Source organism: Erythranthe guttata, chromosome 6 (assembly GCF_056151865.1).
Source record: "Erythranthe guttata isolate IM_541 chromosome 6, IM_541, whole genome shotgun sequence".
In the NCBI taxonomy this organism is placed as follows: domain Eukaryota; kingdom Viridiplantae; phylum Streptophyta; class Magnoliopsida; order Lamiales; family Phrymaceae; genus Erythranthe; species Erythranthe guttata.
In genome coordinates, this window is record NC_142538.1 from 6,147,328 (window position 1) to 6,160,425 (window position 13,098).

At 33.2% G+C, this 13,098-nt stretch overlaps 1 pseudogene; it reads left to right on the top strand.

Annotated features, from left to right (window-relative positions):
- The first annotated feature begins 4,992 nt into the window (after window positions 1-4,992).
- On the top strand, window positions 4,993-9,650 carry LOC148769981 (receptor-like protein 9DC3; annotated as a pseudogene).
- Window positions 9,651-13,098: the final 3,448 nt, after the last annotated feature.

The following is a 13,098-nucleotide window of genomic DNA, read 5'->3' on the forward strand; positions in this document are numbered from 1 at the left end:
GACCGCCCCAAGGGCCAGTGTTCGTGCAGTCTGAAATCTAGTGGGAGGTCTGTGTATTGTAGTAGGAGATTGGATCGCTTGATTAGTCATGGATATCCTGTGTGTTGTTGCGATTTATAATCCATGAAGTCTGTGGCCTCAACTGAAAGTGTCGTGATTAGAGAAATGTGTTTCTCTAAGTCAAACACGAACGTATTATATAATCAAGAACGTCCACACAGTTATTGAACTTATAAGGAGGTCTCGACGAACCAATGCCTCTAGTTCAATCGGGATATCTCTGTCGAAGGGATCGTACTGTACGTTAACTATATCACAAGGTTCTTGCAGGCACTTCATTTGTATCTAGGGAATCATGACGCGTAGTTGCTACACAACAATCTTGATTCGTTAGGTAGTTAAGTTGAAACTATATTCAACTTAATTGTAACTCTAGGGACGAGTTTAAACCACAATGGGTTGTGGGCCCACGGCTAGCTTACACCTGAACCATCGAGGGTCACACTGCTCGTGTACTTGAGATCCTTAATGCAACGAGCTAAGATTAATTAGTTAATCTTAGTGTAATTGGAAGTCAATATGATTGAGTCCAACATTCGTAATTGTTAATTACCGATGAGAATAAGTAGAGGAAAAGAATCCAACGGAAATTTAGTGAAATTTCTTTATTGGGAAGTTTCCCGGCCCGATTTAGCAAGTCCTAAATTAGGGTTTCCAATTTAGGAAATTGGTAAATTGCAAAGTGGTACTCGTATCGACGAGAATTTGTGATCGTTGTCAAAATATTATTGTTATAGTTTTATGAGCATTCGTTTGTTAGAAACGAGCCGAGAAAGAGAGTGGACTTAAGCTGTTGGGTCTAGCCCAACTTTGGGCATGTTAGGGTTTTCACAATGAACATAATAGGATTTATATGTCTTGTGAAAGACACACAAAAAAAAAACAACAACAAAACATAACACAGGTTTGAAACCATAGCTTATCGCCCCAAGACCGTCCACCTTGCAGCCGAAACCCTACCTTCGCCACCAGACGCCGCGCCGCCGCCAGTTGCCGCCGCATCGGCATCTTCATTTTTCCCTTCGTTCTTCTTCGTTGTACTTAGCCTATCACGTATCTAGTGCTGCGTGGATAGTGGATTGAATATACGAGGTGAAACCTAAGAGGAAGAAGATTATTATGCCGCCAACGCCGCCACCAGGGTCGTCTCCACGTGCCCCCACGCGCCACCACAAGCCGGTGATGCGAGAAGGCAATTCTGAAAAACTGCTCTCGGATTTTCTGCGCAGTCCGGCGAGAAAATTTGCCATAATCAATCGGAGATCGGATGGACATACAATTTTGACACAAGCTTCAAGACTCATAAATATAAAATATTCCAGAAGAAAATGTCCATCCAGTAGATAACCATGGAGATATTGAAGTCGGAGCAGGGCTGTAATTTCAGATCAGCAAATAGGTTGGATGAATAGGAGTGGGAAGAGCAGCTAGCCATCTTCTCGAGTCTTCGTTCGATTCACGCTTCAAGGGTAATATATCGTTTTCCCTAATTCAAATACATGTATTAATTAATTTATATTAATTGAGATTAATGTATGTTAATTGATTATTGAATCACATGAATCTATATGTTCGATTATGTGTTTATGGCAATCGTTCGTTGAGCATGTTAATTATTTGATTTAATTTAGCGAGCATGCTATGATGATTTAATTTATGTCATTTAAATTAATTATATGTGCGAGCATGTTTGTCGATGATTGGAAGCGAAAAGGTACGCAATTAATTTTAATTTATTGTGCACGTGCTGTTTATATAAATTAGTTTATATAAATAATATAATTTTTTTTTCCGTTGCGTACACGTGCCTGATACTAATACCTTCCCCATTTTCTCTCTCAATTTTTTTTGTGTTGCGGCTATATGCAAGACTAATTCCACTTGTGCAAGACCAAATTGAAATTTTCAATGTATAAATACTATAATACCCTTACTTGTTAAAAAAATAGAAAAATTCAAATGTGCAATACCAAAAACTCAAAAACACAAAAACACAAAAACACAAAAAACCCTATCACAAAACCACAAAACCGCAAGACCAACTATCATCTTCTCCATCTTCCAAAACTCACAAAACCTTTCTCCTTCCTCTTCCATAAACCCACAAAAACTAAACATTCAAAATCATCAAAACTCAATGAATCTTAGTAACATGGCAAGTATGGAGTCAAAAAACATCAAAATAGAAGATTCTACGGTGGTATAACCCAAGAAGGTATGCATTTATGTGTGTTTTAGCTAGAATATTGTTTTTCTAAAAACAATCTCGTCCAGATGCGGTCGACATGTACAGGTCGAATTTTATAGGTAAAAATCGATATTGAGATGTCGATTTTGGAGTACAAAATTGACACCTTAGTGTCGAAATTTTATCTGTTAGCAAATTAGTCCAAATATACTAAATTTCGACATTAAGGTGTCGAATTTATGGACATATATTCGACACCTTAATGTCGAAATTTAGTTGTTTCATATTTTTTTAAATCACGCGCAGACGCGGTTGACATGTACATGTCGAATTTTACAGGTAAAAATTGACATTGAGATGTCAATTTTGGAGTGCAAAATCGACACCTTAGTGTCGAAATTTAACTGTTAGCAAATTAGTCCAAATATACTAAATTTTGACATTAAGGTGTCAAATTTATGGACATATATTCGACACCTTAACGTCGAAATTTAGTTGTTTCATATTTTTTTAACTTTCTATTTTCCAATTACTTTGTATTTCAATATTCATTTATTTTTTATAGCAAAAGTCGAATGCGAAAACGCAGTTTATTGTCCAAATTCATCCAAGATTTCAAAATATGTACAAGACATCAAGAACATCGGTCGGCGGTGGAGCTTGGGCAGCGGAGCTTTGGCGTAGGGTAGGGTTTCCGGGGGGGGGGGGGGGGGGGGGGGGGGGGTGGTCGGTTTTTTTAATTTCACTTTTTTTTTTCTTCTTTTTGTTTCACTTTTTTTTTCATTATTTGTTATTTGGTCTTGCATGAGCGAACAAAAGCTAATTTAATTTATGGGTATATTTCTCATTTCATCTTAATAAATTGGAACCTTTTGGAAATATTGTTTAATTTGGTCTTACACAAGTGCAATTAGTATTGCATATAGCCGCATCCTTTTTTTTTCTTCCTCCTCTTTTCTGATTTTCAATTAATTTCCTCGTCTTTCTCTCTCTATTTTTTTGGGAAAATTAGCAATAACCCCCTCATCTACGAAATATAGTTAAGGAAACACCTCCTCCCAAAAATAATTAGAGAAAACCCCCTTAGGGTATATTTCTAGCAAAATGAATCTTTAATAATCCCTAAACTACCCTTATTCAGATTCTTAATCAACTATACTTCATCATAGTCCATTAATATACCTGATGTAGATAAAAAAATTAAAAAAAAATAAAAAAAAAATAAAAAATTAAAAAATTTCCTTAATCGACTACAAAGCATAGTCGATTAACGCTTATCGATTATGCTCCATAGTCGATTAAGGAAATTGATACAGAAAAGAAGGAAAAAAAAACGGAAAAAAAAAACGAAAAAGAAAACGCTGAGTGCGTGACATAGTGATGATGTGGATGGTGGGGGCAAAGCTGGAAAATATAATGCTGAAAATGGGTGTGGACTTTTCTCAAATGGAGAGAAATATTTTGGGCCTCTCTCCATTAAAAGAAGTAATGATGGGGTTTGCTCAAAGATGCCCATTTTTTTTTATCTCTCCCTCATTTTTTCAGAAAATAAAATTCTTACTATGTTTCCGTTGGGGGACTGAGTATGAAATATACAATATTTGGGGGTCACTTTTGGAATTGTCGAAGCAATTGCAGTAAGTTATAATTGTCAATCAAGTATGGCCATGGCCATGGGCCATAAGTTTTGAAGTAGGGTAAATTATAACTACTTCCCTAAGGCAAAGTTTAATTACAAACATACCCCTTCCTTTTGAGAAATTACATTCAACCCCTGTGACATGTAATTTTTTTACATCCACCCCTACAAACGGGTGTTAATTAGGGGTGGTAAACGAGTTGAGCCGACTCGTGAGCTCGATAGGCCGGCTCGAAAAAAACTCGAACTCGAGCTCGACATTTCTGACTAGTCGAGCTCGAGCTTTTTTTTGTTGTTCATGAACTCACGAGTCGGCCGGCGAGCCTTATATATATATATATATATATATATATATATATATATATATATATATATATATATATATATATATATATATATATATATATATATATATATATATATATATATATATATATATTATATTATTAGGTATTATAGGATAGTAGGATTCTATTATGATTCGATTACCTAGATTAGTTAGGATTTAGTTACCTAGTCAAACTCTATTAGCCTGCAATATTTCTCTATATATATTCCATGTAAATCAACCCATAACAAAATGGGGGTTTCTATTATATTACGTATTATTATTTCTCTCTTTCTCCTATTCTATTCTTCCTATAGGATACAACATTTGTTAATACATCGATTGAACACTTGTTTACAATCTGGATGATACATCTCCACATTAGTATGATATTATCCACATGGACCAAGTCCAAGGCCATGTAGCCCAACGAAAATTCTCTAATGTTAAAGTCAAAAATCGTAGAGGGTAATCCAAAAAGTGATGAAATCATGGAAAATTAACCGTAGATCTAATTACCATAGCATCTAACTCTCGGACCCGAACCTTGTAAATTACATCACTTGTAATAATAACTAATTGAGACTAGCTTCAAGATAATTCGTTAAAAAAATATTAAATGAGCTCATTTTAGTATACCCATCAAAGTTACACCTTATTTTTCTAGAGAGTCCTACTACTTGATAATTAATGAACTAATGACGTTAATGATTTGGTAATGCCACAGGTACTATCCCAGAAGAAACTTGGCTTCTTAATAATTTAAAGGAATTGAACATGAAAGCTAACAAGTTGAGGGGGCCACTACCTACAAACATTTTGAACACATCTTCATTGGAATCAATTGACATATCATATAACAGCTTGTCGGGAAGTTTGCCTATCCACCTGTGCAATTTATACTGCAATCTAATTTCGATTGATATGTCTGAAAACATGTTCGACGGAAAAATACCATCCAATTTGGAAGCTTGTTCTAAACTTCAAGTGTTGTGGCTATCATCCAACAGATTTAGTGGACCGTTGCCGAGTCATATTGGGAATTCGACATTGCTTCGGGAATTGCAACTTGACGACAACTCTTTAAGTGGTATGAGTTTTTTTTTTCTTTTTTTTTTTTAATAATTTCTTTCGGATTACTTTAAGCTAAGTAGCCTAAATATTTTCGCCGAAAAACACATTTTTCTTTAATGTCAGTGAAAATAAATATTATCTTCTTCCTATTTTATTTGTCTTTCTAGAAAAAAAAAATACTTCAAAATAATTATCACTTTAGGATTTCAATTAAGTATTTATTGTGTTTTTCTCAAACATCTATGAAAGTGGTTTTTTAGTCATTTTATTATAATTTTTTTAGAATCCATGCACATTTGTTTTTTTTTTTTTTTAAATACGTGTGAATTAGCCTAAAGCGATAATTAAAATGGAAAGGAGGGAGTAATTTTTTTTTACTGTATTTGTGAGGGAAAATTGGCCAATTCAACTCAAAACTTGCATTTAAAAATCAGAAGGATTATTTTTATAAATATACATTTTGAATTTGAACTAAAACTTTTATGATTTTGGTTTTTATCCTATGTTTCTTATTGGAACTTCTAAAATTCATAACGAGTTGAAATGAACTTCTAAAATTCATTTAAAATTCAGAAGCACTAAAATATTTCTTCTATGCTAATTTTGATTTGACCTTTCTCATTTCTACACTAGTTAAATGCAGCCCAAAAAAATCTATTTTTAATGATTAATAGTAAGATAAATATATATTTTTCATAGAAAAGTCAATGGAAAATAGAGAGTAATTTGGACAGACCCCTTGCAATTTGTAATGGCCGAAAAAACCTCATGTTAAAAAGAATTAGCAATTACCTGCATATATTGCATTTTATTTAGTTCACTATTTCTAAGAAATACATATGTTGACTTCAAGAAAGTAACTATGCTACCTTCATTAAAATACAACATAAAACAAAATAAAAAACAATGGAGGCACCCGCCATGGTCATCTCGGTATCTTACACCACACTCGCAATGGAGGCACCAAAGGCAAAGAAGCAACAGCCACGGAAGCCTATAAGGCTATAATGGTGGACTACTATTGAGAGACGTTGGAGAAGAAACCAAAAAAATGCAAAAAAAATAGTTTTTTTCATGGATGTTTTTTCTTCTGAAAAAGCTTTCCTTTTTTTTTTTGAAAATTTTCGATCCGGGCAAATATTTTCTTGGGTTTTATGGTTTATTAGCGGGTTTTGCAGAAGAATAATAAGCTTGAATCTTAGATAATTTTTTTATTGAAGATATTAATATTAAATAATACATTTCAAACTAACAGCTTAAGTTTTTGATTGAGATGTCATTCAACATTTTATACTGTTTTTTCTTGATCTAAGTTACAAGAGAGTTGATGCTCAGATTTGATTTTTTTTTTCTTTTTTTTTTTTGAGAGAACTTGGTGCTCCAAAATTAGAGAGAAGAATGAGTTTAAATGTACCTTACTTTCAATTAATCATAATTTTTTTCTTTTCAGGGTATATACCAAACGAAATTGGTCGTCTTAATAATTTGGCGGCATTCTCGATGGGATTTAATAAGTTGACGGGGCCGTTACCTTCAACAATATTTAACGTATCTTCCTTGACATATATTTATATTGCCAATAATACCCTTACCGGAGAATTACCAGTAGAGATCGGGAATGTGACAGGCAGGGCCGGCCCTGGGGTGGGGCGAGCAGGGCCCACGCCCAGGGCCCAGATTTAAAAGGGGCCCATTTTTAGTGTTTATATATATATATATATATATATATATATATATATATATATATATATATATATATATATATATACTAACATTTTTAATGTGTGAAAAAAAATATTTTTCTATTGTATACAAAAAAATTATTCTTCTATTGTTCAAAAAAAATATATTTTCTATTTATAAATTTTAAAGCTTAGTTTAATATATATACAATATAAAAATCTTTATTTATTCAAACAAAAATTATTTCATACATTGCTAACATTTGCTTTATAAAAAAATATGTAGATATATATTAATATTTCCAATATTTTATTGATAATAAAATTTAAATTAATAATTTTTTATCTATATTATTTTATCAAGAATTAAAAAAAAAATAAAAAAGGAAAAAAAATATCGGGGCGTTGCCCGAAACCCCATATTATTAAGGGCACAAAATATATTCTCGCCCAGGGCCCCCAAATACGCCGGACCGGCCCTGGTGACAGGGCTCTGGGATTTAGAGCTCAGCGACAATTATTTAAGTGGTAAGCTCCTGCTGGTCAACTCTTCTTCTTTCACTATGATTTGTGTGCGTACTTTAATTTAGTATTTTCTATTTTTGTTTTTATTTTGGAGAAAATGTGTTTTTTGAGAACAGTTTTAAAGAAAACAATTTTTTTTCTTTTTTTTTCTTTTAGGAGAAAATGTTCTACGTAAAGCAATAAAATAGTGTTGGAAAAATGTGATTTTGGAGAATTTTGACTTTTGAGAGAAACGCTGACACGGAAATGACGATATGGGGTAAATGAGAAGATACGGGTACACGGCATATCCCAAAATTGAGGATACAGGAGTTTGGAGAAAATTATTATTTTGCTAGTAATTAATGAAATAATATTACTCTCTCTATTCCCTTTTAATAGTCGTTTTTAGCTTTGCACACGGATTAAGAATTTCATCAAATGAATCTTGATTTTATGAAAAACGTATGCTTTTATACTAATCTGGCCTTATCTTACAATTAATAAGAGAGATAAATCAATTAAAAATAATAGCAGACAGAGTTAATAAGAGTGTAGAATGGAAATTAAGTAATTAATGTGGTATTAGAAATCTACTCCCTCTGTCCCATATTATATGTCTTTTTAGAGAGTTTTTTTGTCCCAAATTATTTGTCATTTTACATTTTCAATGAAGTATTAATTGCATTATTTTCAATTTTACCCTTAATCACTCTTAATTCATTAGTTGAGAATCAATTAATGTCGAGGATATTTTAGTAATTTTATCTATTTTTTACTATAATCTATATTATTTTAACGATAATTTCTTTTTTTTTCTTTTTTTGTTTCTTATAATTAAATTACCACATCCTTATTATCTTTCAGGTAATATTCCTAGAGAGTTGTTCACAGCAAATATAAACATAATTGATCTTTCAAACAACTTTTTAGAAGGTTCCATACCATCAGAGATTGAAAGATCCCCAAACATGGGTTACCTAAACCTTGCAGAAAACAATGTTTCAGGTACACTACCTAGTACCAAATTTTTGGAGGTGTTGCACTTGAAGTCGAATTATTTGCACGGTCTTGTTGCGCCGACAACGTTCCCCGAGGATTGTGTTCTTCAATCGCTTAACTTGAACGGCAATAAATTCGCGGGAAAATTGCCGCAATCTCTCGTTAACTGCGGACAACTACAGGTTCTTGATGTGGGGAACAATGAAATACAGGGACACGTTCCCGGTATGGATGGAAATTCTTCCTATGCTCCGAGTTCTCGTCCTCAGATCCAATAGGTTTAACGGTGCCGTATCGCTCGGTTCAAAGACGACGACTACAATTCCGCCGTTTCCCAGTTTGCAGGTTTTCGACATATCCCACAATGAGTTCACCGGCCCTTTGCCCGTCGGATACTTGGAGAATTTCAAGGCGACGATAGATGCCAAGGAAACTAGCACGGTACAAAGGAATTGGTTTTCGTATCACGAAGAGTCGATGGTATTTGTTTTGAAAGGATTGGAGCTTCCGGTTACTAGAATCCTCGAAACAATTACAACCATTGACATGTCCGATAATAAATTTTCCGATACGATCCCGCAATTTATAGGAAAGCTCAACTCCCTAAGGTACTTGAATTTGTCCCATAATAGTATCACGGGGAGTATACCTATATCTTTTGGAAATATGAGTATACTTGAATCGTTGGACCTGTCCTCGAACCAATTGGTGGGGGAAATTCCATGGTAATTGACGAAGGTGATATTTCTTTCCAAACTAATCCTTTCGTTCAATAATCTTGTAGGACAGATACCTCAGTCTAGTACCGGTCAATTCCCTACGTTTGACAACAGTTCGTATATGGGAAACTCGGGATTGTGCGGATTTCCATTGACGAAAAAGTGCAAACAGGACAATGTACAAGTACAATCTTTATTTCCAATGTTACCGGGCGACTCTGATTTTTTCGATGGTTTTTTTTTGGGCAAGTTGTTCTTTTGGGATATGGATGTGGATTCGTCCTTGGAGCTACTATTGGTTATTTTTTATTTTTCGATTCGGAAAGACGAAATGGTTCGCGGGCCTCTTTTTTAACATTCAATAGAAGGTAAATTAAATGAAATGAGTACTAAATCCTTTTAGTCATATTGGTTGATTTTTTGATGTTATCTTTAGATTTTCAACAAAAGAAAGGGATAATCAGATTCAGATATATAGTTATGTGATTAGATTTTTATTTATCGATAATGGTCATCAAAACTTGGTGTGCATGGGCGGGCAGCGGGCTGACCCGGAACATTTTATTAGGGGCAAGCGATGTTTTGTATTTTCTAGAAATAATACAACGGTGGTAGGTTCAAAAGTTTGGAGTTAAATTGTTTTAATTAGAATAATTCATAAAAAAAATGCAAAAATAAACAATACTAGATTTTATTTAAAATGGTGTAAATTGTAGGGTAAATAGCATTAAATCGTGTAAACTTTGCCCGTTTTTGCAGATTATCATCTAAACAAAAATAAAAATTCCGATACCACCTGAACTCAATAAGGTGTCCCACGTTGCCAGTTTTTTTTTTCTCATTTTCAGGAAAATGGCCGGAAGTGGACACGCGCGCATTGCATATGTTATTTTGAAGGTTTTGAATTTCCAGAGGAGGTAGATTTCAAGAATGTCATTTTTGTTCTTTTCTTCTTTTTTTTTGTGATTGTACAATAATGTCATTTGATTATTTATTGCCTTAGAATGAAATTAAAAAGTATTTGATTGGATTTTGTTTTACTGTACAAATCAATGAGAACAAAGATTGTGAGAGAGAATTTATTAGCTGCAATTCATGAATCTCAATTCAAACTTTTTTACTATTGTTTAATGAATTGGACTTAAAATCGCACTTTGCACCCTTGAAATATAAAGTTTGTTCACTTTGCACCCCCTTGAAAAAAAATTCAAGCCATACTTATTTCTTAACTGAAATTGAAGATAACTGCTCATTAAAAGTAGGACCGACAATTGAGTCGGGCCTAACCAAAGCCCGATGGTTCGCCTTGATATTTGAACCGAGTCTATTTTTTAGTGAGCCGGGCCGAGTTTGAGCTATTTTATTAAACCCAATTTATTTATGAGTCGAGTTTGAGCCTACTATGGGTCAACCCAAATAAGGGCCCGGCAGATTAGGTTAGTAATTAAATATATAATATATTTATTATTTTAATATTATGACTCAACATACAAGTTACGACCGTATAAAATTATTTTATTTTGAAAAGAAAAAGTCAAAATAAAAGGAATTAAGTGGTGCGGTGGCAATAACTTAAATATGAATCAAATACCACATACCCACCGAAATCCAATTGCTAAAATTTACCACAGAGATTTGAGAATATAAAATGTTTCCAATAATAAGAGTTTTTAATCCTTTATTACTTCTTTCAGTCTTATTTTAAGTGTTTCCAATAACCTGCAAAGATCGTATTATGGTTTTTTGGATTAGCTTCACTGGAGGTAAATCTTTTTTATCACTTGTTTTTATAATACTTTTTACTCATTATAGTTATATAGTAATGGGGCCTGACATAAACCCAAAACCCGAAAAAATAAATGAGTCGAACTTGAGCCTTAATAATGAGACCCAATAATATGTGATCTTGAGTCTATAATAACGAGATTTAATGATATATGAGCTTCAGCTAACCCGAATTCGGTTCACATGGCCCAATTAACAGCCATAACTAAAAAAAGGACAAATGGACATAGATAATATATATCTAACTGAAAACAAAAGATTGACCCTTTCTCATGGATAAATGCACATCAAGTCTTTGTATATTGGTGGTGTCTTTTGATTTTTTTTAATGACCTTTTGCTTCCAATTATCAATTGAAGGGATAATTACTATTTTGGTATATATATTATACACTTTTATCGATTTGGTGCTCAATTTTATCTGGTACGAAATTGGTCATCATATAATTAGTTTTTTTTACAAGTTTTGTCTACCGTTTGAAATTGTTGTTAGTTTAGACGGAAGAGTCTCGTGCAAGGCACGTGACAGTTCACATCAATCCCTTCTTTTTATCTATATTGTTAATTTAACCCGAATATCACTTTATTCGTACAATTTCGTTCAAATAAAATTCAATTCGATAAATGTACTAAAACTGTGAAATGACAAAATGGGGGAAAATTACAGTTTATGTCCCTAAACATTACCACCAAAACGATTTATATCCTTCAATATTTTTATCCCCGAAATATGTCCTCAGATTTGTCAATTTTTAACGATTTATGTTACGCCGTCAACACCTTCTGTCAACTTGAACGGAAATATCATGTGTGGCGCACGCGATGTTGATTTGGCTGTCAAATATGACGTGGAGTGACATATAGCAGTAAAATGTTGGTCTGGCACACAAATCAACCGACATCCAATCTCTAACCCACTCCCTCAATTCTCAATTCTCACTTCATTTTTCATCCCCTAAACCATAGCCATCCAATTTCAAAATATTGTTTAATCGCATAAACTCAGTCCCAAATTTCGAATCCAATCTGCATTCCTGGTCGAAACCATACCAAATTCGAAGTCATAAACCCATTAAAAAATTCAAAGTCTCACATTGCAAGAGTTGTTCAATCGAAGATGTCGCGCTGCTTTGGGCGATTTCAGGGGAAGACAATGTCAAGAAGGAGTGACTCTGATATTGTTGTTGCAGAGGTTCATCTCAATTCAATGCTTCGTACGAGAAATTTGGTGGTAGGCTTTCTACATTCGGTTCAATAAAATAGGAGGAATGAGAAATTGAGAATTTTAAAATTGAAATAAAGGGAGAGAATCTCATGTCACTCCACGTCATTTTCTTTGCACACATCATCTCGGGGTGTCAGCTAGATCGCATTTAACGGCCAGATTGACATCACGTGCGCCACACGTGATATTTCCGTCAAGTTGACGGACGGAGTTGACGGCATAACATAAATTGTTGAAAAGTGACAACTTTGAGGACGTATTCCGTGGATGGAAAAGTTTGAGGACATAAATCGTTTTGGTGATAATGTTTAGGGACATAAGCTGTAAGTTTCCCACAAATACCATAGTAGGGTTTCTCGGAATTAGTACACTCTATTTTATTTACAAATTTTATTTTAATTGTTTTTTAATCGGAAACACTATAACTAATTTGACTATACCAAATTTTATTAAAGAGTTTTTTTTTTAATTTTATAAATATAATCTATTTCATTATTTAATAATTATTAATAATAAAGAATATGTAAAAGAAATAATTAAACATATATTGTAATTTCAGAAATATTATTTTTAGTCGCTTATACAATAAAATCGAGTAATATTATAAATTTTATGGTATTTTTATTATTCTTTAATAAATCTTAATAGTATTTCAATTCTAATTAAAAATGCAAAAAAGCAAATCAATTAAAAAAAATTAAATTAAATAAAAAGTGACACATGATCACGTGCCTCGCACATGGATTTTATGTCTAAACTAACAGCAATTTCAAACAGTGGATGGAAACTGTAAAAAAACAAACTATTGGAGGACCAATTTCGGGCCAGCTAAAGTTTAAGGACCAAAATTAGAAAAATGTATAATATAAGGATCAAAATTGTAATTATCCCTG